Here is a 27,912-nt window from a genome sequence, read left to right on the forward strand (position 1 = left end):
TATAAAATACATATTTTAGAGGAATATGTGCCATAGAGCATATGTGCTCTTAATACTTTGAGGTGATTGATTGATCAGAAATATTTTATCTTTCCAAGTTAATAAAGTGTACTCAGTATCTCCAATTTTAAAAAGACAAGGACTAAGATTTTCAGATGGAAGGAAAATGCCCTCTAGTGGTAAATATTAATAAAATATTTTATTTTAAAGCATCGAACTCAATACCTTGTTTAAAAGTGTCTGCTCTGTGCTGGGTGCTGTGCTGGGCCCAGGATATAATTATGAATAAAACAGAAAAAGTAAAACACCTCTTCTAACATGCATTCTAGTGAGAGAAGCAAACTGTAACAAAGGGAACAAAATAATTGTAAAGTTAGTGAGGACAATGAAGGGAACAAACAGGATTCTGAGAGAGAGAAGGCAAGGGGAAACTTGCTTTCTCATTAGTAGCATTTCTCCATTTGTAGAAAGTTTCAATCTTCTAATTTATACTTTGTGGACTAAGGAAGGTTGTTGTTGCTTACTGCTTTGTTTGAAACATTTAAGGTAGGTGAGTGTATGAAACTAAAACCTCAAATTCTAAAGAGGACTCAGAGCTAAATCAATTGTCTAGGGCAGTGATTTTCAACATTTTAATCTCATGGCACACATAAACCAATTACTAAAATTCTGTGACACACACTCACACATACACACACACACACACACAAAGATATCTTTGTGTGTGTGTGTGTGTGTGTGTGTGAATATATAGATATATATATATATATATATATATATATATATATATATATTGCTCATCTGACAAAAAATAGTTATAAGTATATTTCTGATTCATTCACACTGGACTCTGGTTGCTTAGACTGTTGTCATTCTTTTATTTGACAAACTAAGGGAAAAGAGGTCAGTGCCCCTGACTAAATTGTCAGGTATTTCGTGTTCTAAAAATTCATGTGGCACAGCAGTGTGCTATGGCATACTGGTTGAACATTGCTAGTCTAGAGATATCCTGGAATACTAATTCATATACACAGCATCTAAAATCTTATATAGCAACTAGAGGCCTGGTGCATGAAAATTCATGCACTCGGGGGGGGGGGGGGTCTCCTCAGCCTGGCCTGCACCCTCTCACAATCTGCAACCCCTTGGGTAGGGTCCCTAGGCCTGGCCTGAGATCAGGGCCTATCGGGGCTTTCCTTCCCCAGGCTGCAGGCAGCTGGCCCCACCCCTGCCGCTGCCACTGCTTGCCATCTGTGCAGCGCTGTCCCCTCTCCCCTGCCACCAGTGGCCTCCCTCTGTAGGCGACAGGCTGGGGTGCAATGGCTTGGCTGGCCTGGGCCTCCCTCTTTCTTTACTGGGGGGCGGGGCCAGCCTTGAGAGGGGCTGTCTGCCTACCTGATTACCCCTAACCACTCTGCTTGCCTGCCTGATTGCCCCTAACTGCTTGCTTGGGGGCGGGGCCAGCCCAGTGAGGGGCCATCTGCCTACCTGATCACCCCTAACCGCTGGTCTGCCTACCTGATCACACCTAACTACTGGTCTGCCTAGCTGATCATCTCCAACCCCTCTGCCTGCCTGCCTGAATGCCCCTTACCGCTTGCTTGGGGGCAGGGCCAGCACTGACTTCTGATTGGTCAGCCTCCATTTGTTACTGGTCATTATGACCCAGGGTTTTTATATATTAGAATTCTTCAGGTGTCACAAAATAACAGAGAAATAAGGAGAAACTTACTGTATTACCAGTAGAACGAATTCACAAATACATAATAATTGAGAGCCTTTTTCTCACTACAGATCATAATATTATTAAAAATATATACAAATAAATTATGGAAATTTTCCAAATCCTATCAATTACATGAGCTTTTGGCAAAAGGAAAATGAACTTCCAGGTTCTACAAGATGCCAATGTCTTTGTTATCAATGTTCCCTGAACTTTTTCAAAATTTGTTACAGGATTAGATCCTTCACACAAATAAACGAATAAGAATCACATATCTTAATGTAAAATGAAAAATTATAAAAGTCCTAGAAGATAACATAGGAAAAAATCTAGATAACTTTTGGTTCAAACTTCAGAGATGAGGTTTTTTTTTTTATATATATATACATATATATATATATATATATATATATATATATTATTGATTTTTTACAAAGAGGAAAGGAGAGGGATAGAGAGTTAGAAACATCGATGAGAGAAAAACATCAATCAGCTGCCTCCTACACACTCCCTACTGAGGATGTGCCTGCAACCAAGGTACATGCCCTTGACCGGAATTGAACCTGGGACCCTTCAGTCCACAGGCCGATGCTCTATCCACTGAGCCAAACCAGTTAGGGCCAGAGATGAGTTTTTAAGATAAAATGCCAAAGACAGGATCCATTGAAGAAATAATTGATAAACTAGATTTCATTAAAAATAAAATTTCTGATCTCTGAAAGACAATATTAAGAGAATAAAAACACAAGTCACAGACAGGGAAAACATATTTGTAAGAGACGTATCTGTTAAAGGACTGTTCTCCAAAATACACAAAGGACTCTTAAAAGTCAACAATAAGAAACAATCAATTAAAAATGGGCAAAAAAACTTTGACAGACACCTCACCAAAGAAGACATACAAAAGCATAAAGGCATCCGAAAAGATGTTCCACATCATATATCATTAGGAGAATGCAAATTAAAAACTACAATGCCACACCTACTCAGAGGGCCAAATCCAGACCCTGACAACATCAAACACCAGCAAGGATGTGGAGCAACAGGAACACACACTGTTTCCTTGCTGATGGAATGCAAAATAGTACAGCCACTTTGGAAAAAACGCTTGGTGGTTTCTTACAAAATTAAACATACTCTGGCCATATGAATCGGCAATTGTGCTACATGGTATTTACTCCAAGCAACTGAAAATGTAGGCCTGGGCAAAAGCCTGCAGACAGATGTTTATGATGGCTTTATTCATAATAGATAAAACTGGGAAGCAATCCAGATGACTTTGTGTAGGTAAACAGATAAATAGTGTACATTTAGACAATGGAGTATTATCCAGTGCTTTTAGAAAAGGGCTAGCAAGCCCTGAAAAGACACGAGGAAACTTAAATGAATATTAGTGAGAGTAGCCAATCTGAAAAAGCTCCACCTGAGTGATTCCAACCACATGACCTTCAGGAAAAGGCAAAAATGGAGACAGTAAAATAGTCAGTGATTGCCAGCTTTTGGGGGGAGAGAGGAAAGATGAATACATGGAGCACAGAGGATTTTTATGACATTAAAACTACTCTATATAATATTTACAGTGATGGATACCTGGCCAAACCCATAGAATGTAGGCCACTACCAAGAATGAACCCTGATGTCAGTTATGGACTTAAGTGAAAATGATGTGTCACTGTTGGTTCATCAACTGTAACAAATGTACCACTGTGGGGGAGGGTGTAATAATTAAGGAGGCTATGCATGTTTTGGGGCAGGGGACATATGTGAAATCTCTCTACCTTTCTCTCAAAATTGCTGTGAACCTAAAACTGCTCCATAAAAATGAAGTCTTTTCAAAAACTAATTAAAAAACACATTGATTGAGGATGTCTTTAGAGGGGATTTTACGTTGCTACCACCTTGGAACCCGCTCATCAAGGTTCAGTTAGCAATACCTCAGTGTCTGTCTTCTCCTCACAAATGTAATCTCAGTGCCCGGGATCGAGAGTTGTGAAAAAAAAAAAAAAAAGCAAATGACCAATGGATCAATGAGAATAAATAGGGAAAGAGTTTATTATCACATCAAAACAGTAATTGATTTCCTTTATTTCTGGGAACATGTTTATCCACCACGTGCTATGTCTGTGCATGTTTCCTAATAAGCCTTGTTTTTTTTCCCATCTGCTCTGAACGAGAGCACCAATTTTGTTAGTGATCTGCCTAGGATGCCAGGCCACTCCTAATTTTCTAGTTCATAAAGCATCCAAGTGAGCATGGAATTCTGGTATTAGGTCAGACAAATAAATAATTCACAGTACACATTTTTATAGGTGAAGGTAAAGAAAGAATGAAGTATAGGGCTGGACACACTAATAATATGAGTGCAAAAATATTGGAATGAAACATGCATGGGTGTTTTATTCTTTAATTCGTTTATTTCCCTCAGGATTTAGATAATCATATTTAGAAACTAAATATTTTAATAAGACTCTGAGTAACAGAGCTGAGTGCAGAGAGCAGTTTGTCAGTAATCATGGAGAAAATTATTCTAAGTACACACCCACTAAAATATCATGTGCAGCCACCCAATGTTTTTCTTTTGTGTTTGCAGAGAAAAAAGAAGTGGTCCTAAGTTTCTTCAAAGAAATTATGGACAATTTATTATAAATAGAAAATAGGTGACAGCTGAAATCAGCTAATGAAGAACCAAACTCCTGCCCTAACTGGCTTGGCTCAGTGGATAGAGCATCGGCCTGCAGACTGAAGGGTCCCAGATTCGATTCCAGTCAAGGGCATATACCTTGGTTGCGGGCACATCCAATAGGGGGTGTACAGGAGGCAGCTGATCGATGTTTTTAACTCTCTATCCCTCTCCTTTCCTCCCTGTAAAAAATCAATAAAATATTTTTTTTAAAAAAAGAAAAACCAAACTCCTGCCATAATGAGGGATTTTTTTTCTCTCTCTTTCCCTTTTTTGGCTCATCCCCCCGCAAAAAAAGAAACAAAATAAAAGACAAAAAACACCTCACCCACCAGAGCTGTCTACCTGCTCTCTCTCTCTCTATGAGTTTGTCTCTATTTTGCTTAGTAGCTCAGTTTGTTCACTGAATCCACATCTGAGTGAAATCATATGGTACTTGTCTTTTTCTGACTGGCTTATTTGACTTAGTATAATGCTCTCCAGCTCCATCCATGTTGTTGCAAAGGGTAAGATTTTCTTCCTTTTATGGCAGAGTAGTATTCCATTGTGTACGTGTACCACAGGTTTTGTGCACTCAGGCATTGATGGACACTTGGGCTGCTTCCAAATCTTGGCTTTGTAAATAATTCTGCAATGAACATAAGGGTGCATATATTCTTTCAAATTAGGGTTTTTTTGGATTTCTTCAGATAAATTCCCAGAAGCTGAGGAATTTATAAGGCAGCTCCATTTGTAATCTTTTACAGGTGACTCCATGCTGCTTTCCACAGTGGCTGAGCCATAAGGAGCTTAATGAAAAGTAATGGCTTTTAACAAGTTTGAAAATCTAACAACATTAACATTTTCAGATTATGGGTCAGAAACATAAAGAATAAATTGCTAAATATCAAGGAAATAAAATAAATGTTAACACATTTCCTCACACAACTACTTGTTAAGAAATAGGGATTTCTTAAATTTACTCTGAAGTAAAATAAATAAAAATGAGTTTATTATTGTCCTTTCCTCTCATGCCAAAAATTGGGAAGGACAGCTTAACATTGAGAATAATGCCCTTTGTAGCTTAATAATATGAGCATTTAGAGACAAATGAACAGTTTTTATGATCCTCTTCTTTACTTGTCACTCTATTTGCTAAACTTTTTAAAAAGATTTTTTTATTGGTTCTTTTTTTGAGAGAGAGGAAGGGAGAAAGAGAGAGAGATCCATTGATGTGAGAGGAAAATATCAGTTGGCTGCCTCCTACACACCCCCTACTGGGAATCAAGACACAACCTGGGCATGTGCACTGATCAGGAATCAAACCTGCAACCCTTCAGTGCAAGGGACGACTCCCAACCAACTGAGCCACACTGGCCAGGGCCATTCAGTAAACTTATATCTGTTGTTCCACTCGAGCATGTTTCCCAAAGTGTTTTCTGTGGATTCCTTGGGAACCCTGAACCCCATTCTCAGGATCCATAAGATCAAAAGTATAGTTATTTGAGGTTATTTGAGCAAAAAACCATTGGAATTAGGCAGCGCCAAATTGGAAGTGGTTAGGCCCGCTTCCCCAGCAGGAGTCGGGGGAAAGACTGACATAGAGAAAGTGTGGGTCAAAGAAAAGAAATGATTTGAATGGCTATCACTGAAAGCCTAGTTGGCTGTTTTTGATTGTTTGTCCCTAGCATTTTGATCTCGTAGACTTGAGGCATTTACAGCGCTTAGATTTGGTTTGCTTCTGCAGGCCGCCTTGGCATTAGAGCAACATTAAGTTTAAAGGCCTCTTTGTTTAAATACTTAAACAATTCCCCTATTTTGCTCATCTTCTCATATGTGAGATATTAATAAAAAACTTGGTATTAGCATCACTCTCTGTCACCATCAGACTTAAGTTGCTCTTGTCTCATTGTGCAACTCATAGCGTATGGTGTCAGATCTGCGGAAATCTTATTTTTGCTGCTCATTTTGGTTCTTTTCTCCAAGCCCAGGGAGACCATCTGACGTGCTGCTGGTGGCTGTGAATATGAATTTAAGGCCTGGGAGGGAGCATAGTCTACCAGGGAGACTAGAGTGACGACTTATTAGGAGGACAATACCACGAGAAGGAAGTATACTCCCAGCCAAGCCCCCCTGAACCAAACCAGTGCAGGTATCAAAGAATGTAGCTGAAGGGGCATTAACCTGTTTTAGCCAAGTAGCTTGTTCATTCATTTCTTATATTTGCTGCCATCCCAGAGGTGTTGGTGCATGTGCAGCAAGAGCTCTTTGCTATGGCAGATTCCTCCTTGCTCACCCAGTAAGTTATCTAAAGCAGTGCCATGATCTAAAACCACCCTAGCAGGAGAGTCTAGGACTTGTTCTTAGTGGTCTGACACACTTCTAATAATGTTTTTTGTTATACTTTTGGTTGTATACATTTTGATTGCTTCTTCATTTAACAATAATTTTGTAATAGAATTTACTATGGAGATACTAGAAAAAGTATCCGTTGGAATTGTTTTAGCTTATCAATTAATATCATGAAAGTTTTTAGGATTGTTATCAAATTGGGGAGATGTCTACCAAGGTTTTTCCTTTAGAAGCCAAATTATTATAGGGCATATCAAAGTCTCTTAAATATTCCATTTCTTTATTGTAGTAGCATATTGTAGATTTTATATCATTTTTATCATCAGTATTTTCAAATGTGTGACTATGATTTACTTATCTTGAATAACTTGATCATCCTATAATAAATGTGTCTGTTCATTACTTATACTCAAAATTTATCTCTTCCTCTTAAATTTCTGTTTTAGTATTGATCTAAAAGTTTTTTGCTACAATTCACTTCTGCATATCAGAATGACTTCTGATAATATAATTGTGCACCCCTATCATTTCATTTTATATTTCATTTTTACTGAACTTCCTCTCAACTTTTTAATAAATAAATTTTAAAGTGACAAAAAAGTTACCTTTTAAATATGCCCATGTGAGGAATCTATAATTTCTCTCTTGTTTTATCAAGCAATCTAAACCATCTTTCCAAATTGCAATTAAAATAGCACATTTAAGCTTTATCAACTTTGAAAAACTTTTTCATATTTTGCTTATATTCTGGTTTCACTTTTAAATCTTCAAAAATACATTTACAACTTTATAACAAGGAGCAGATTTTCTCTTTAGAGAAAAACCCAAGTTGTCAAATGTGTTTAAGATAAACCAAAGACAAAACTTGTAATTATGGCAAAATACCAAAGTCATGTTTCTGGTATCCCAGCAGTAGCTTTCTCTTTAAGGACATCAAGGCTAGGAATTTATGGCACATAATCTGTGTATTTGGTACTGTTTTTATGGAATGCTTTCAGCTCTTAAAAGTAATATTGTCATATAACAGACTATGAATATTACTCAAAGGTAAGTTAAAACCATGCTGATTTTCTGTTTATCAAATGGTTTTTAAAAAAATCACTCCAAGGATTTTCCACTGTAATAGTAGGACAAGTAATTGTCAGTGATTGCTATTTATTATGTAATGGAAAATATACAGGTATGTGTTATATTTGTTTTCTAGTTTATTTATTTGGATCATTATTCTCTATATACTTTATAATAATTTCAATTAATCTTCAAATGTTTTAAGTTAGTTACATATTTTCAATTTGATATTTTCCAAGTTCCCTTGAAAATATGGCTCATATTCAGCAATTAATTTAGGATTGCATATAAAATTTTCATTTTTTTGTAGAACATCACTTTTTATCTTTACCCCTGAAAGCAAACATAGCCTGCCTAAAAATGTGTAACCGAGACTCTATTTTCAGTATTTCAAAATAAAGTCTGTTTGTTGAGAATAGTTTACACAAAACAATATAGGCAACCTTTGGTTCTGCGTAAAATTAACTAGAATCTTCTACTAGTGAAATTCTGAAAATTTACAAGTGTTATTTCATTTTAGTAAGTTCTGTGTTCTATTTGATCATCTAAAATATTAGTATGATAATAATCATAAAAACAAGCTGTTATTAAATAATTTTGAATAAAGTTATTGCTCAGCATAACATTCTATAATAAAGATGATGGTGTTTGTCAAAATATGAAGTTGCAACTCACTTTTGTGAATGCCTTGCTGACTATATTCATTGAGAGGGTTTTAAAAATTATTAACTTTATCTTCTTTCTGCCTTTTTTATTTCTTGTTTTGTATGTGTTCTAATTCTCATAATGTTTTTTATCTCTTGTCATCATTTTTATTGCCTATATTTTTATATTGGCCAGGATTTTCCACATAACATACACAAACATATTCACAAAGCAATAAGAACATAACAATTATAATCCTTGTTTCTGCAACTAGCCACATGGCTGACGCTCGTATTTATAATTACCTTCTTTCACTACCGTCAGCAAATAGCGAAGCTGGTTGTGGTTGTTTGCCTGGTGAAGGGACCCAAACCTTCGTTCCTGAAGGGCCTGGACATTCACAGTCCTCCATGAAGTGGATACTTGTAGTTGCCCATGGACTTCAATGGCAGGGCATGGTAGTACTAAGAAACACCTTTCAGACATGCTCCTCCTTATTTCCATTGCAGAGTAGCAGTTCAATTTCCCCTCAGTTATCAGTATTGATAAATTCAGTAAGCTCACTAGCTCCCTTTTATGCCTGCAGATCAGAGGCATGAGGAGCTCCAAGTGGCTGGGAGGCAGTCTTAACTTCTATTTCAGTGGAGTAATTGGTGCAAGCATTCCTCCCTTTGGCACTTGACTAAGGCCTCTAGACCAGCAGCAGGAAGAAAGCATTTTGCTAGTGGATCACCATGTGTAACAGTGTTACTCCCATTCCCACCTCTTTTTCTGACACCCGAGAATTCTGGCTATTGGAAAAACAGCACATATATTGGTAGCTGATGTGGAGCCTATACAGCCTCCTGGAGAACATGAACCGAGCCCTAAGATATATTTCTACCTATCTGGATTGTAACTGGGTCTTCAGAAAGCTATGTAACCATTCTGCCAAGTCAGCTGCTTCAGAATGATGGGGAACACAGTAAGACCAAGGGGTTCCAAGAGCAGGGGTCCACTCATGCACTCCATTCGCTGTGGAGGGAGTTCCTTGATCAGAAGCAATGCTGTGTGACAGTGTATGAGGCATTCTGTAAGTTCATGGATGGTAGTTTTGGGAGAAGCACTGCATGCAAGAATGACAAATCTCTATTCATAGAAGTATACCAGTAAGAACAAAATATTGCTCTTTCCATGATGATTAGCAATCCAATCTAATGAACCTATCACCAGGTAGAAGAATGATGGCCCCAGGGAATTATGCCATATTAGGGGGTCAATGTTGATTTCTGTTGCTGGCAGATTAGAAAATGTGCTAATGAAAAAACATTTTTAGAATTATATCCCAGAGTACACACAATATCTTAGCAATATTATTAAATGTTCAGTTTGAAAGTGATTGCATCTGTAACATTTCAGTGCTAGCATATGACTCAGGCCCATTACAGCAGTTAAAATTTTTGAAAGATGTATGTTTCTGAGGTATAATGAAAACCTTTAGAAAATATGATTCTATATGTTGAATAATAAATAGAATAATAGTTTGTATTTTTTCATAAAAATCAGCATATTTTCTTATATACCAGATACTCGTTATATATGTTGATTTTTTTATTCTCACTTTCAGCCAAATTTAATTTTAAGTAACATAACCATTTAATATTGGGTAACAGGTTTATTAAGTTCCCCTCATAGTCCCTTCCAATTAACAGCAGTGTTGAATAGGCCCTGGTCGAGTGGCTCAGTTAATTTTAGCGTCCTCCCCTCCACCAAAAGGTTGCAGGTTTGATTCCCCGGCAGGGTCAGGGCACATACCTAGGTTGTGGGCTCAATCCCCGGTCAAGGTATGTATGAAAAAACAATCAATGTTTCTCTCTCTCTCCTTCCCTCTCTCTCTAAAAATCAATAAAAAATATCCTCGAGTGAGGTTTCAAAAAAAAAGTGTCAAGTAGACTAGAAGACATTACTTATTGCAAGTGACCATAACTTTAACAGGAAATCCAAGAAATATAGGGCAATGTTTTCCATGTTATCAGAACTGAGAATTTATGGAATTCTGATCAATTTTGAGCCACAGTAAAATTTAAATTTTCAGAGTGTAGAAAGTGATTCTAATGAAAAAACTGTAGGAGTTAGTCTGAAGGAATCACACACATGTATATGAAAGAATATTCTGAGAGAAACTTACTAGGTCTTAACTGTAATAAAGAGACTTCAGGGTGTCATACAGAAGAACTTTTTGATATATTAAACCTTAAAACCTTCACCAAAGAAGACGGTGGAGCCCCCTTTTATGGAGATCTAGATGAAAAAGTAGACCGGATTTCGTCTTTCAGACTAAAACCCATGTAGTGTCAGGAACCCATACGGAGGACCTTTCTGTTCTATGATTCCATTATTTGAACCACTTGTGAAATCCTAGCCCTACAATTGCTTTCTGGTGCTTGTCTCCTGTTAAATCCCAGAGGTATATTTCCCTCCCAGGCACCAGCCCACTTAAAGCAAAGCAGTCATGGGAGTTGCCAACTCATCAAAAGCAGGGTCTAGTTCAGCATTAACCTAATTATATGCTGCAACCACTTTTCTTATGCATCTGGGAGTAACTCCTTGGCTTCCAGCCAGCCACTCTGAGTTTGGATTTTCAAGTGACATAGCCAGTGACTTTAAAATGTTTACTTCCTGAATGCCGGAGGTGGCATGTCATCATCACAAAGGGGCAACTCCACAATAGGATCAAAAGCCTCTGCTCGTGTTAGCCAGCCTGGCTTTGCCAATGGCCAGAGAGCCCCGATCTCTGGTTTCTCTGAACTCATATTTTCTCAGTAATGGTGTGGTATCTTGTTCATTACGACTCACTCTGAGATGATGAAGTCATTATGTGCCTTGCTTTTTCTTCACAGAGCATTGGTAAGCATTTTTTAAGGAAATTTTCATATAAATCTTTGAGATTTCTGGCCAGGAAATTGGGCAGACATCTGGAAAAGAAGCAGCATCGCCTATCTCCATCCAAAATGTATTTTGTTTCATGTCTATCCTTTTTTTTTTTCCAAAAGACAATATGCAAATTCCTTAGCCATGAGCCTTTCCGGACCAAAGGTGTCTGAATAGTCTATGGGTTATCTTCTGTATCTTAGAAAACAAACTCTCTGTTTCTCTTCCATCCCTACATTTCAGAGGGCTGTAGTGCGGTGCAGAGCTCACATGTATTAAATCAATAGCATTTACTGTTGGCAGAAAAACATAATCTGCACCCAATGAGTAGAAACATAAATACAACCTCACAAGGAAGTTAGTCAATAAGTGCGTTTCTTCTCCATCTGTTGCTGCTGAGCTTGGCTGGCTTCCCCTTAGGGTGGTTTGTAGTATCCGTCTTCCGATATGTTCTCCTCGGTGGAGGCTTTATGGGATGGTTTCCTGAGCTGTTATAAGACTCTTTTCCACACTCATTGAGTGGCTGCCTTGATTGATCTTAACAGCACCTTTGAAAATGCTGGTGGAAATCTTTTCTTAGTTGAGGTTTTTAGATATTGGCTATATAACTAAATAAGGAGTTCCATATTTCAAAGTAGTGTGTTTGGAAGGGTGCCCAGAGTAAAGAAAACATTAACAGGCATAAAAAGCTAGCATATGGATACTATAAGGAGTATGATGGAAAATGTCCAAATAAAGTAGTGGAACCTTCCAATCAAAGAGTGTGAGGGGCAGTAAGGAAAATATGTTCTCTCTTATGTTTCAGCCAAAATGTAAGGACAATACAACCTATAGAGTAAATTCAGCAGATGCTGGAAACTGCAAAAAAAGAACAGTAGGACATACTTTAAAATAGCATACTCCTTATGTCTGAATTTGATTGCAATTAAATTCTGTTATTTGACCTATTTTATTATGTTATTGTATCTATGTTATTTGGTCTAAAGATCACCTTATATTAATATGGTTAGATTGTACTAAATTGTCCTCACAGAAATCATGAAATAATATCATTTCCTTAGGAAGATCAATCAACATATGTCCTGAATTCAATCACTTGGTAATTGTCTTTAAGTTCCTATTATGCATCTAAAAATACAAGAGGTACTATATAAGTATGGAATATGGCATAATTGCTTCTTTTAAAGAGTTTAAAGTTACTTTTAAAAAATGGTAGTAGTCTTCACATATTTTTGTCCACTCTAGGGCAGTTATTTTAATCTCTTTTATAGTAAAGATTTTTTTATTCCCAATTTCTAAGGGACATTTTATTTGGAGTTCTGAATATAAAGGCTAAATTGATTATTTTTATTTGACACACATAGCTTTTAGGTAAGGGTGGTTATGTGTTTTATGAAACTTAAAGGTCCTTTTGATGGTGAGAAATAACCTACTAACAGCAGGTAGATGAAAGGCAGGACTTCTTGTTAGTTATAGCTCCCAACTGGAGAAGGCTGCCAGGCAGGGCCACACAGGGTTTTTGCACCCAGGGACATGGCAACAGAAAGCTGGAGCTGATTAGGGCGGATGCACAGTGGGCCCTGGAGTGTGCGTGCCCAACAAGGAAAATAGTCGGGTGCGTACTTGACTAGCTGCTCAAGAAGAGAAACCAGTTGACCTCTGCTCAGGACCTCAAAACTGGATCGAAACAACATAATTAAAAGACACACACACACACACACACACACACACACACACACACACACACACAATAACAACAACACTGTGTTATATGATACAGATATAACCTGAAAATATTCTTTGTAATTCATTCATATTTTCAATAAATATTTAATGAACACACATTATGTGTTGAATCCAAGACCAACAGTGAGAAAATAAGAATGAACAAGAGGATTTCAGTTTAATGGGAGGCAAAAGAAGTGATGACTATTTAATTATAAACCTAAGAGAGTCGCATAAGTTGCCATTGAAACACAAAGGTAGGTGTTACTTCTATACTCCAGACCACTCAGGGGAATTTTTCAGACATAGGGTGCATCATTAACAAAGATAAAAAAAAGCTAGATATAATTTAATAAGCAGCAATCTTGGGGGAAAAAGCTTAATATAAGTACACTATATAAATAAATCAAAAAAAGTCCCAGAAAGATAAAGGGACTTGGTTTAGATCACAGATAGTATAGGAAACAGCCTACAATACCTCCCCAGCCAGTATTCACCTATCTTTTCCCTTGTATGGTCAACATCAACTTTGTTTAACTGCAAATTCCACATATTTGACTGTCTGAACATGATATGTAAGTGTTATAATAACCTGGCCAGAAGGACCTATAATAAAGAAAAGATTTAGAATTCCTTTTTTTTTAATGAACACATTTTAAAATGTGTTCATTTTAAAAGAATGGAATTCTTTTTTTTTTTCTGCATCATTAAACTCTCCCCTCCCACAGTCGTCATGTCTAAATCAGAGCCTCCCAAAGAGCCAGAACAGCTGTGGGAGCTCTTTATCGGAGGTTTGAGCTTTGAGACAATCAATGAGAGTCTGAGGAGCCATGCTGAGCCACGGGGGACGCTCAGACTGTGTGCCCAGAGGCTGTGGGTCTGTCACCTGTGTCACCGTGGAGAAGGCGTGTGCGGCTGTGCATGAAGGCCGCACAAGGTGGATGGAAGAATGTGGAACCAGAGAGGAATGTCTCAGAAGAAGATTCCGAAAGACCTGGCGCCCACTTAACTGTGAAAAAGACTTTTGTTGGTGGTATCAAAGAAGACACTGAAGAACATCACCTGAGGGATTATTTTGAACAGTAAGGGAAAAAGGATTGAAATCATGACTGACCAAGGCAGTGGCAAGAAGAGAGGCTTTGCTTTTGTAACCTTTGATGACCATGACTCTGTAGACAAGACTATCATTCAGCAATACCACCCTGTGAATGGCCACAACTGTGAAGTAAGGAAAGCCCTATCTAAGCAAGAGATGGCCAGTGCTTCATCCAAAGTGGTTCTGACAATGTTGGTGGGAATGACACTTTGATTGTGGAGGAAACCTCAGTGGTCGAGGCGGCTTTGGTGGCAGCCATGGTGGCGATGGATATGGTGGCAGCGGGGATGGCTGTAATGGATTTGGTAATGATGGAAGCAATTTTAGAGGTGGCAAAAGCTACAATGACTTTGGCAATTACAACAATCAATCTTCAGATTTTGGACTCATGAGAAGAGGAGACTTTGGAGGCAGAAGCTCTGGCCCTTCTGGTGGAGGAGGCCAATTCTTTGCCAAACCACACAATCAGTGGGGCTATGGTGGTTCCAGCAGCAGAAGTAGCTATGGCAGTGGCAGAAGGTTTTAATTACTGCCAGGAAACAAAGCTTAGCAGGAGAGGAGAGCCAGAAAAGTGGCAGGGAAGCTACAGGTTACAACAGATTTGTGAACTCAGCCAAGCACAGTGGTGGCAGGGCCTAGCTGCTACAAAGAAGACATGTTTTAGACAATACTTATGTGAATGGGCAAAAAACCTCGAGGACTGAATTGTATCACAGGTTATTTTAGTTTCTTTTCTGTGGAAAGTGTAAAGCATTCCAACAAAGGGTTTTAATGCAGTGTGGTGTGTTTTTTTGCAACTCATGTGGTTGATTGCCAAAAGGAATAGTCTGAGCATGATGCTGAATAAATATGTCTTTAAAAAAAATAAAAGAATGGAATTCTTTTTCATTGGGTTAGTAATATCTGGACCCTCACCTGGTCTGGCAACCTTAGACTTAAACATTATGGTGGCTATAACTGGTGTTGATCTTGGTAGAAAAGCATAAAGCAAAGAGTAAAATAAAGTTAGTCTCATGCAGAAACATAAATGAGCTCTTAAATGTTCAACATTAAACCCAAAGAAAAGACAGGGAGCAAATTCAAGGATTAGTGAATGGGAAGAGTGAGCTGATTCTTGGAATCCAGCCTGGAAATACAACCTAAACAAGGGTTGGGGAGGAAAGTTGTAAAATGAATATTGGTGACTTCATCTGTGGGTAAGGAGGGAGCCCTTAAGCACACAATGTGTTGATGATAGAATTTTACCTTCTAAAATAGAGGCTTTCCATTTGTATTTTATGACATTAAAAAACCTCTTCACTAGAGGAAATATGTTTGGATAGTTGATTTTTATGTAATAGTAAACTATGTTATAATATTTATCCTAATATTAAAGTAATTAACTAGATTATATTGATTTAGAACCCTATAGAATTACACCTTGATTATTTAAAATATTATTTTTTTAAATTTATCTTTATTGTTGAAAGTATTACAGATGTCCCCATTACTTCCCATTGACCCCCATCCACCCTGCTCACTCCCCTTCACAGGCCTTCACCAAACTATTATCTATCCATGGGTTATGCATATCTATATATATACTAGAGGCCTGGTGCACGAAATTCATGCATGGGGAGGGGTATGTCCCTGAGCCCAGCCTGCACCCTCTCCAATCTGGGACCCCTCGAGGGAACTCCGACTGCCCGTTTAGGCCCGATCCAGGTAGGATTGGGCCTAAACGGGCAGTCGGATATCCCTCTCACAATCCAGGACTGCTGGCTCCCAACTGCTCGCCTGCCTGCCTTCCTGATTGCCCCTAACTGCTTCTGCCTGCCAGTCTGATCACCCCCTAACCACTCCCCTGCCAGCCTGATTGATGCCTAACTGCTCCCCTGCCAACCTGTTTGCCCCTAACTACCCTCCCCTGCAGGCCTGGTCACCCCTAACTGCCCTCCCTGCAGGCCTGGTCCCTCCCAACTGTCCTCCCCTCCTAGCCATCTTGTGGCAGCTATCTTGTGTCCACATGGGGGCAGTCATCTTGTGTGTTGGAGTGATGGTCAATTTGAATATTACTCTTTTATTAGATAGGATAGAGGCCTTTTATTAGATAGGATACACGGGTGGGGGCTGGCTGGTTTGCCCTGAAGGGTGTCCTGGATCAGGGTGGGTGTTCCCTTGGGGTGTGGGGAGGCCTGGGTGAGGGGCCTATGATGGTTTGCATGCCAGCCACACCCCTCAGTGACCCAAGTGGAGGCCCTGGTATCTGGGATTTATTTATCTTCTATAATTGAAACTTTGTAACCTTGAGTGGAGGCCAGGGCAGGCCAGGCTGGGCGGGAAAGTTGGCTTCCTCCATTGCTGGGGAAACCCAAGCCTGCTGCTCACTCCAGCTCTGTGGCTGCCACCATTTTTGTTGGGATTTATGTATCTTCTATAATTGAAACTTTGTAGCCTTGAGCGGAGGCCTGGGCCTGCCAGGGCAGGTGGAAAGCTTGGCTTCCTCCATTGCTGAGGAAACCTAAGCCTCCTGTTCTCCATGGCCACAGCCATCTTGGTTGGGTTTATTTGCATACTCGCTCCTGAATGCCTGGTGGGCATAGCTTGTGGGTGTAGCAGAGGTATGGTCAATTTGCATATTACTCTTTTATTAGGTAGGATAAAAGCCTAAGTGACCGGATGACTGGCTGGAAGCTATGATGTGCACTGACCACCAGGGGGCAGACGCTCAATGCAGGAGCTTCCCCCTGGTGGTCAGTGCTCTTCCACAGCCAGAGCGCCACTCAGCTGACAGACAGGCACCAGATGTGGGGCGAGTGCAGCTGTGGTGGCATGAGCCTCTCCCATGGACACTCGCCCTGTGCATGTGAGCAGCAATGGGGGCAGGAGAAGCAGGGCCAGGATGAGCTGAGCAGGAGTGGCGAGGTGCCCAGCCTGGGCTCGGGCTCCTACCTGGCCACCTGCCTCTTCGCTCACTACTTCGTGCTGTGCAGGATCGACCTGGACAGTGGACTGGAGCCCAACAAGCTGGTGGGTAAGGCCAGGCTGCAACAGTGCAGAGTTCCACTGATCCCCGCAGGCCAGGCCAAGGGAACCCACTGGTGCATGAATCCGTGCACTGGGCCTTTAGTATGCACATAAGTTATTTGCTTAGTCTCTCTCCCCCCACCCCTTCCCTCTGAAATTCATCAGTCTATTGCATGCTTCAGTGTCTCTGGATTTATTTTTTTCATTAGAGCCTAATAAAATTTATTAGGTGTAACTCTAGAGCTTCCTCTATAGGAAGTTTCAAAAGACAGTTTAGAAAAAAATAAATAAACTGCTTATAGTCTCATTGGATATGTCAAATCAACATATAGCCAACTAAACATATAAAGTGTTTCAAATGTATGCACCATGTATGTGAAGTAGTTGACTTTTTAGGTTATCATTTCTTTGTCACTGAAGATGCAAAGTGTAACTTTGTAGTATTTGTACCCCAAATGCTTAATCTCCATTTCTGAACCAATCCCTGAACCTTTGGTAACTCAGGCCTTAAAAGAGATTGTGTCCAATTCAAATTGACTTTGTCATTATTCTCCTGTGAAAATTTCCCCTTATTGCTAAACTATGTCTTTTTATACTCAGCTCATTTAAATTATGATTGAAACAAGGTACAATTTAAAAATATATATATTTTATTGATTTTTTACAGAGAGGAAGGGAGAGGGATAGAGAGTTAGAAACATTGATGAGAGAGAAACATCAATCAGCTGCCTCCTGCACACCTCCTACTAGGGATGTGCCCACAACCAAGGTACATGCCCTTGACTGGAATCGAACCTGGGACCTTTCAGTCCGCAGGCTGATGCTCTATCCACTGAGCCAAACTGGTTAGAGCAGTACAATTTTTTTTTTTTTGTTAATCTTCACCCAAGGATATTTTTTCATTGCTTTTTACATAGAGTGGAAGGGATGAGGGGAGAAGGAGAAAGAGAGAGAGAAACAAACATCAATGTGAGTGAGACACATTGACTGGCCGCCTCCCTCACATGCCCCCTACTGGGGCCAGAGAATGAACCCCCAAACCAGGTATGTACCCTTGACTGGGAATCCAATCTGTGACCCTTAGGTGCACAGGACTTTGCTCTAACCACTTAGCACACCGCCCAGGGCAAACAAGGTACAATTATTAAATTGGGTTGTATGTCTCTCAAGGAATACATAAATAGATTTTGCTCTTGAACTGATCTCTGCCATGCCACCTTCACCACCATCTTCATGCCATTGACTTATAGACAGTTGCTCTTAGAATGTCCTATATTCTGAAGTTAACTAATTACTTCATAGTTTTCTCATTAAATGTGTTTTTTGCCTCTTCCATATTATCCTTATACAGGTAGTATACACATAGATAGATTTTACTTCATTATTATATCTGTCAAGCTTGGCCTATTAATTCTATTGTGATAACTGACACATTTGGTAGACTTATTTCTACCATTTTATTTTACATTCTGAATGTCACTTTTTGTTTCCTTTTATCTTATATTTTACTTTTTGGCATACCAATTATTCTATCATTTTAATTTTTTTTTCTTTTTGACTAGGAATACTTTGAAATTTAATTACATACATATTTAACTTAAGATTCAAAAGTTATTCAGTATCTCAATCCTCCAGTATATAATACAAGATACTTAGAACTCTATTTTTTAAAGATTTTTTCAAGTGTTCCCAATTATTTTTTAAATACATTTTTATTGATTTCAGAGAGGAAGGGAGAGGGAGAGAGAGATAGAAACATCAATGTTGAGAGAGAATCATTAATTGTCTGCCTCCTACACACCCGCACTGGGGATCAAGCCTGAAACCCCAGCATGTGCCCTGACCTGAAGTCAAACCATGACCTCCTAGTTCATAGGTCAGTGCACAACCACTGAGACATACTAGCCAGACGAGAACTCTCAAATTCTAAACTTTTCTTTCCTGATTTATATGATATTAATATGCAAAATTTTATTTGTTTTTTGTTAAATCTATAAGACCATGCTATTATTATCTTATATAAATAATACATATTTCAATGCTATTATTATCTTATATAGACAGTACATATTTCAGTTTACTTACATATTTACTTATTTCTTTGTTCATTATTACTTAATGATCTCTGGCCATTTTACCTCTTCCTTAAGTACATCTGATAGAAATTTCTTTACTGACAATCTATTGACATAAACTCTTATTTGGATATTAATTTGTTTTAGTTTTTGTTTTCTATTCACTTGTCTCACTATTTTTATTGTTATTGTTTGTGTGGATTGTTGGTTTTGTTTTATTTGTCTCTAGAAAATTTTTTAGTTTTCTTATGATCCCAGCAATGAATTAAAAATATGCATATTTTCATTGACTTAGGATCTTGTTTTATTTCCAGAGGGCTCTTCAGATATCCAAACCACATGCTTCAGGGGAATCAATATTGCATAGTGTTTTGATTTGGATGACTGGTACAATAAATGGGAGAAGAATATTTATAGACTGAATAAATATCTAAGAAAGGTAAGTCTGCAAAAGATATTGAGAGCAAACCAATGACTAACTGCCTCCAAAGGCATGGGTATTTGGAAGAAAAGTCATCTGAATATTTTTTATAATATAATAATGAGTTTGATTCAAGGTCACTGAAATGGACTCTTCAAGACTTACTGTCATGACCACTTGATTAACAATCACTTGATTTACAATCAAGCTTATATATTACAATGTTTCTAACAAATGAAGTTCTATACTTTTGTTAACATAAGCTTAAAACTATAGATCTCTCAATATTAATAGATTTAACTTTTAAAGATTCTACTTGGAAAATAGATACAATAGTCATGAGTCACTAAGGATTCTAGTCTTCCTAAAATATATAGAGTATATATGTGTTTGTGTGTGTGTTTATAAAGCCCTTCCCATCTGGCTTAGAGTCCTTCTTCCAGATCTGTTACATCTGGTCATCAACTTTGACCCAGGGATGGGATTTAAAAGACACCTCACCATCTGGCATTCTTTCTAGCCATGCTCCTGAGATGAGATTTCAGAGACACTCATAGCGTAAGAACAACATGAGAGTCTGAGGCTGCCAGTTTGGGGCTCAGCTCATTACTCAAAATGCTTCTTGGAACTCATCTGCACACTCCTTCATATTAATCATGCAGATGAGTGTCCTCGCCTCTATGACTCAAAGGACTTAAAGGAAAGTGTATTGTTTTACTTGCCCATTTCACTCTCTCAAGATCCAATTAAACAGCATGGTGTTTTGGAAAGACACACTGAATGAACAAATCAATACATTAATAAGTTGATTCCCCTTTTCTATAAATACCCCTTCTATCCCTTCGCTTAGGTATGTTTCTCGTCATCTGAGTTTCAAATTAAATGTCAAGTCCTATCCAATAGCACTGGCTCTGGCACTGAACACCAGGAAGATTAGTGCCTGAAATGTGCTATCAGGCAAGGCAGTGCAAAAACAAGCATGATGTTGTCCTTTCCTTTGGAAATAGGTTGAGGGCCATGTAAATGTATTTGCATTACATTCCATTTAATACTTTTACAGAGTATACCAGACTTAATAACTATCATTTCTCTTTAAAATTATTATAAAGAGCAAGTCCTGCCAAAAGCACAAAATGTATCATATGAACCAGAGATATCAAAACAATTAACTAGTTTCTAGAATCACTCACTTTCAACAACAAAAAAAAACCACATTATTTCTACTTTGAAAATAGAAACAACAACAACAAAAATACAGTTGGGTTTTGAGAGGTTTTTGGTCAAAAACACTTACTTCAGTGACCTCAGAAGAACATTCTATGAACTTACTGCTACCTGTCTGAACACAAGTCTCATTGACCGCAGAAGGAGAAAAAGAGAGAAAAAAAAAAATAACAAGATAATTTAGCTGGGATTAAGAAAACATCTATTTGATTTCAAATATTTATTATTGATGTAATTTTATTTTACCTATTGGAGCAACATATTATTGTTTCAGTTAAATAACATTAGGCTTTTAGAGGAGCCAAAGGAAAGTCTAATCTCATCACCACGTGAGTTACTCTCATCACGTGTAAATATAAGGTTTCCGTACATCTGTTTCATAATCCTCCCCCCAGGAGTGACTAGCTGAAGAATTTCAATGTCGTGACTGCTCTACACCAGCTGCCATTCTCACAGAGCTCTTCCTGGAAAGAGTTTAGTGAACGCTCCTGAAGACTGCCATTCTTGGAAATAAGACTGGAGGCACCAGACAATGTTTATTCCCGGCAATTGAGCTGTCATGTATCCTCACGTTTAACACTAATCTAAAAAAGACCTTCCTCTTGATTTGCACTTTGATATAAACATTTACATAAAACCAAGATTTGAGGCAAACCAAGGCTTTCACAGTGTGAATTATCTCAATGGATAAGATTGTTCTGTGCTTATAATTTATGTGCATGAATGACTTATATTTGAGCCATCCATACTGTTCTTCCGAAATAGACAACTAAGGTTTTACAGTTTTCACTCAAAAGGAATGCTATATATTCAGTTATTTTTTATTCTTTTAATGTAAGACAATTAAAAACAATATAAGTTAAATAAAAATTAAAGTTCTGAAAAAGTAAAAAGTAGATATTTTAATCCCCTCCCTTAATGACCTAGAGTATTCTAAACTATTTACATTAGAATAGAAAATGAGAAAGAAATATTTAGAGGGTAAAAACAGTGATGCAGCCTCGAAAATGACTATTCTTATGCTAAACAGAGCAAAACAATTTGGGTGAATCTCAATGCAGCAGGTAGAATTTTTCCAACGGACAAATACAACAAAAAGGTAAAGTTGGCAGAAAGTTATTGAAGAGGCTCATATTAAAATTTTATATATTCTTTGTAGAAAAGCTACAAGAAAGTAATTGAACATGTTTAATTAATTAGAAAATCCTAAAAAAATAATAAGTTTTAAATATAAGTGATTAGTAGTAATAGTAGTAGTTGTAATAATGTAGTAGTGATAGTTGTTATTTATTAAACACCTACTTCATGTTTAATATTTGCAATAAATTATATGTATTAAGCAACTTACATGATACACATATGGCCAAAGATCATAATGCTTGAATGAGATGGAGCTAGAATAAGAAACTAAATGATCTAACTCCAGATCCTACACTGTTGGCCACTATGCAATACTGTGTTCATTTGTATCATCATTATCATCGTTTGGAAGGTGAGAGCACAGATGAGAGATAAAGTAAGCCTTTAGAAATATTACATTTAAAAATATGATTTTATAATTATTTCTTAACTACAGGCCCAGTGCACGAAATTTGTGCAGGGGCGGGGGGTGTCCCTCAGCCTGGCCTGCAACAACGCAAGCGTTCCGCACCTGGCCTACCCAGAGGCTCTCCATGGCCGGGGTGGAACACTTGCCTCATCACCACGGCAATGAAGCAAGTGTTCTGCCAGGCCACAATCAGCAGCTGTCCCCCCGGAACTGGGGGACTCCTGCAGGACTAAGAGGACTGGGCACCACCATCATGTGGCTATGGGCGCCGCCATCTTTGTGACAGAGTGATGGTCAATTTGCATATTCCTGCTTTATTAGATAGGATTATTCTTACATCAGCATTATGTAGATTACAAGATTTGAAAGTGGAGAAAAAAGATTAGTAAGGGAAACAAAGCAGTCTAAGTCAATAATGGAACAAAAACACTAATTTCAAAACTATTGTTTTCTAAATTAGTTTATCTTTAAGAGTTGTAAATGGAGAGCAATTAAAGAAAAAAGAAAGAAAGGGAATAGCCTCAGATCCTACTATGTAGGACAACTGCTCTCTTTAAATTGATACAGTATTGGCCCATTACAGAGTATCTACCACACCTAGAGTTTCTGGGTTTGGCTGTCCTGGTATCATATGAATCCACAGCCATGAGCATTGCTGTATACATTGGGATAAACACGAGAAGATGAAGGATTCACAGGCTGAACAAAACCAATCAGATTATTTCTAGTCAGAACTTTAAGAACACAGACTATAGTCAACCAATAATGAATGCCAGGCAAATGACAAATGTTGGGGTAAGGCTGCTAGCACTGAGTCACTTAGGGGTGATTACATAAGCAGAAGAAGCCTATTCTACTGACAGAAATAGGAGAGTACAGCACATAAGCAGAGAGAGACAGAAATGGGAGACATGTAAGCTCTGAAAGACATAGATTAAGTTCAATTTCTGACTGCTTTCCAGGTTATGTAAGACCAGTCTCTGCTAAAGGTTATTGCTCAATCTCTGAGTCTGTGTTTCTTATAGAATAACAAACCTCTACCTGGTTTTTGTTTGTGACTTATGAATCCTTGAAATTAAAGTTGCCATTGACTCGACCAAAATAAGAGTAGTGTGTCCATCTCCATTTTCTTATCAGAAGATGGTTGAATTTAGCTTAAATTTAAGTAAAAATATTAAGAAATAGCCCTGGCTGGCATGGCTCAATGGTTAGAGGGTCAGCACACCAACTGAAGGATGGTGGGTTTAATTCCAAGTCAAGGGCACATACCTGGGTTGCAGTTTTGATCTCCTGCCCTGGTTGGGCAAGTGCAGGAAGCAACCAATACATGTATCTAACCTCTGCTTGGTGCCAGGGTTTCAAAGAAAAATATTGTATATCCCCATTATGAAAGTAGCTTACAATATAATGGAGAGAATACTAATTCTAAAGTACAAAAACCATATTAAACATTTAAATTATTTTTTAAAACTTGATAGTAACTTATTAACATTTGCTAAAGATTAATTTATAATTGAAATTAGATTGAGCATTTTAGCAAAATGCAGTTATCGGCTAAACTGAAATAATGAATCTATCTTTATTAATACTACTAGAGGCCCGGTGCACAAAATTCATGCACGGGGGGTGTGTCCCTCAGCCCAGCCTGCACCCTCTCCAATCTGGGACCCCTTGAGGGATGTCCAATTGCCCGTTTAGGCCCGATCCCAGTAGGGCAGTCGGACATCCCTCTCACAATCCAGGACTGCTGGCTCCCAACTGCTCGCCTGCCTACCTTCCTGATTGCCCCTAACTGCTTCTGCCTGCCAGACTGATAACCCCCTAACCATTCCCCTGCCAGCCTGATTGATGTCTAACTGCACCCCTGCCAGCCTGATTGCTCACAACTACCCTCCCCTGCAGGCCTGGTCACCCCTAATTGCCCTCCTCTGCAGGCCTGTCCCCCCAACTGCCCTCCGCTGCAGGCCTGGTTCCCTCAACTGCTCTCCCCTGCAGGACTGGGTCTCCCCCAACTGCCCTTCCCTACAGGCCTGGTCACCCCCAACTTCCCTCCTCCGCCAGCCTGGTCACCCCTAACTGCCCTCCCCTGCAGGCTTGATAACCCCCAACTGCCCTCCCTTGCAGGCCTGATCCCTCCCAAGTGCCCTCCCCTGCTGGCTTGATAGACCACAACTGCCCTCCTTTGCAGGCCTGGTCCCTCCCAACTGCCCTCCCCGGCTGGCCATCTTGTGGTGGCCATCTTGTATCCAGATGGGGGCAGCCATCTTTGACCACATGGGGCCGCCATCTTGTGTCTTTGAGTGATGGTCAATTTGCATATTACTCTTTTATTAGATAGGATAGAGGCCTGATACATGGGTGGGGGCCGGCTGGTTTGCCCTGAAGTGTGTCCCAGATCAGGGTTGGTGTTCCCTTGGGGTGTGGGGAGGCTGGGCGAGGGGCCTGTGGTGGTTTACAGGCTGGCCACACCCCCCAGCAACCCAAGAAGAGGCCCTGGTATCTAGGATTTATTTATCATCTATAATTGAAACTTTGTAACCTTGAGCAGAGGCCAGGGCAGGCCAGGCTGGGTGGGAAGCTTGGCTTCCTCCATTGCTGGGGAAACCCAAGCCTCTTGCTCACTCCATGGCCACAGCCATCTTGGTTGGGTTAATTTGCATACTCACTCCTGATTGGCTGGTGGGCGTGGCTTGTGGGGTAGCGGAGGTACAGTCAATTTGCATGTTTCTCTTCTATTAGTGTAGATTTTGTAAAATATACTACCAATGAACATTAAATAAAAAACAAATGTGCCTAATGATTTAATTAGTTGCTTAATGAAATACTTAGATTCAACTATGTCATAAAAATTCTACTGTCAGTGGATTGGTAATGATTTTTTTTTTGAAAACCACATCTAACATACAAGCAACAAAATAAAAAATAAACAAGTGGGACTGCATCAAACTAAAAAGCTCTGCACAGCAAAAAAAAAGAAAAGAAAAGAAAAATCAACAGGGTGAAAAGGCAATCGATGGAATGGAAAATAAAATATTTGCAAAACATATATCTTATTAGGGATTAATATCTAAAATATATACAGAACTCATACAACTAAAAACACATACACATGCACAAAAAAATAATAATATAATTTTTTAAATGGGCAAATGACCGGAATAAATATTTTTCCAAAGATCAACTAGTCTGAATTATTATAGCTATCTGGGGTTTTTGTGATTCCACACAAATGAAATTTCTGTTCTATTACTTTAAAAAAAAAAGTCATTGGGAGAGTAAGCATTTTTAAATATATCTTTTATGCTAAGCAATGTACAAAACAGAAGAAAACTTTCTTGAGAGAATAACACCAATATAAATAATTACTCTATTTTTTTATTCTTTACTTTCTTACTTTGCTTTAGGAAAGTGATAGTTAATATAATATCACCAACTACAAGAAAACCAGATAATTTGACATAAATATATCATTTTGTACAATGGCATATGGAACTATTTCATGAATGACCCAGGTTAAAAAAAAAAATTCTGGACTCAATAAGTAAAAACTAAACATGCTTTTGTCTCTCAGGCCAGCTCGAATTAGAAAGGCATGGTTACTTTCAAAATAAAATCATGTAAACTTATGGTAGCTATCATTTTTATCAAACAAAAAAAAATTATTTCAAATGGGAAATACTTGATTTTCAGAGGTAGATGAGCCAATCAGAGGACATAATTAAAACCAAATGCAAAAACACATTCATTTAACTTTCTAATACACATAGATTGCTTATTACGTGTGTGGACAGAGGAGAGGGAGGAACCATCTAGACAACTGGTGGGTTTTAAACAGGTGAATTTAGATAATTATATTGAGATATAAAAATAACCTGAACACCTCTTTTCCAGCTGGAACCGAGGAAGGTGAGGACGAGAAGAAGGTTCCTGCTGTGCCAGGACCCTTAAGAAAAAGGCAAGGAATTTCACAGAGCTGACGATCAAACACCGAAGAAAGACGTTCCCCCAAAAGATACTTTGAAAGGCAAGGAGAAAGCTTACCTAGGAACATGCTAAGCACTATCACAAAGAACATAGGCATATGTACAGGAGTGAGCTCGAATAGCTAGAATGGCCAGAATAGCTGGTGACTCCTATGTACCTCCGGAACACAAATTGGCATTTGTCACCAGGATCAGAGGTAACAATGGTGTGAGCCCAAAGTCCGAAAGGTGCTTTCTTCACCTTTTAAATGACACCTTTGTTAGGCTCAGCAAGGCTTTCATGAACATGCTGAGAATTGTGGGAAAATATATTGCATTGGGGTACCCAAACCTGAAGCCAGTAAATGAATTTATCTACAAGTGTGGAATGGCCAAGTCAATAAAGAGCAAATTTCCCTGACAGATAACACATTGATTGCTTGATCTCTTGGTAAATATGGCATCATCCTCATGGAGGATCTGAAACAACTTCCTGTGGCCCTTCAAATTACCTTCTCCATGAGGTGGAATAAAGTAAAAGACCACAGATTTTATAGAAGATGGAGATACTGGCAACAGGAAACACCAGCTTAATAGGTTTATTACAAGGATGAGCTGAGGTACCTATCATGGTTATTTTTGTAATCTTGTCTGTTAATAAATTGACTGCTTTCAAATTGAAAAAGATACCCTATGTAATAAAAGGCTAATATGCAAATGATGAAATGGTGACATGACCAGTCACTATGATGTGTACTGACCACCAGGGGCAGACACTCAATGCAGGAGCAGCCCCCTGATGGTCATTGTGCTCCCACAGGGGGAGCGCCACTCAGCCAGAAGCTGGGCTCACAGCTGGCGAGCACAGTGTCAGTGGTGGGAGCCTCTCCTGCCTCCATGGCAATGCTAAGGATGTCCAAGTGACGGCTTAGTGGGCCTAAGCCATCAGTTGGACATCACCCCAGAGCTCCCAGACTGCAAGAGGGCACAGGCCAGGCTGAAGGACTCCTTCCCAAGTGCACGAATTTTGTGTACCGGGCCTCTAGTATATAATAATCTGACAAAATAAAATAAAAAATTTCTTCAAATTGCTAAAACCCATTGACATTGCACATTTGTTTCTAAACAAAAATGTTCTATTTTTGAAATTATAAATATAATTTGTGTTCATTATAAATGGAACACAAGCATACTCATAGCACTCTTCTGTATTTTCTAACATCAGTTACTTGAACTTCTATATAAACTGAAACTCTTTCCATATTTCCTGAATTCTTATATTTACTTGAGTTTCACTTGTCAACACTCACTTTATATTAATGTTCTTAATCTTAGTTAGGCTTGAGGATAAAATATAAAAATGGTAATCTAGAAAACAACTTAAAAGAAATTGAAATCATAATTTGAAACTTTCCCATGAAGAAAACTCCAAGTCCAGATGTCTTTGCTGATAAATTTCTCCATATATTAAAGCAATAAATTTATCCAAATACAAAC

At 38.7% G+C, this 27,912-nt stretch overlaps 2 pseudogenes; both read left to right on the forward strand.

Annotated features, from left to right (window-relative positions):
- The first annotated feature begins 13,815 nt into the window (after nt 1–13,815).
- On the forward strand, nt 13,816–14,737 carry LOC103293219 (heterogeneous nuclear ribonucleoprotein A1-like; annotated as a pseudogene).
- Nucleotides 14,738–16,989: 2,252 nt separating this feature from the next.
- Nucleotides 16,990–27,034, forward strand: LOC103294780 (60S ribosomal protein L7-like; annotated as a pseudogene).
- The last annotated feature ends 878 nt before the right edge of the window (nt 27,035–27,912 follow it).

Source organism: Eptesicus fuscus, chromosome 14, assembly GCF_027574615.1.
Source record: "Eptesicus fuscus isolate TK198812 chromosome 14, DD_ASM_mEF_20220401, whole genome shotgun sequence".
NCBI lineage: Eukaryota > Metazoa > Chordata > Mammalia > Chiroptera > Vespertilionidae > Eptesicus > Eptesicus fuscus.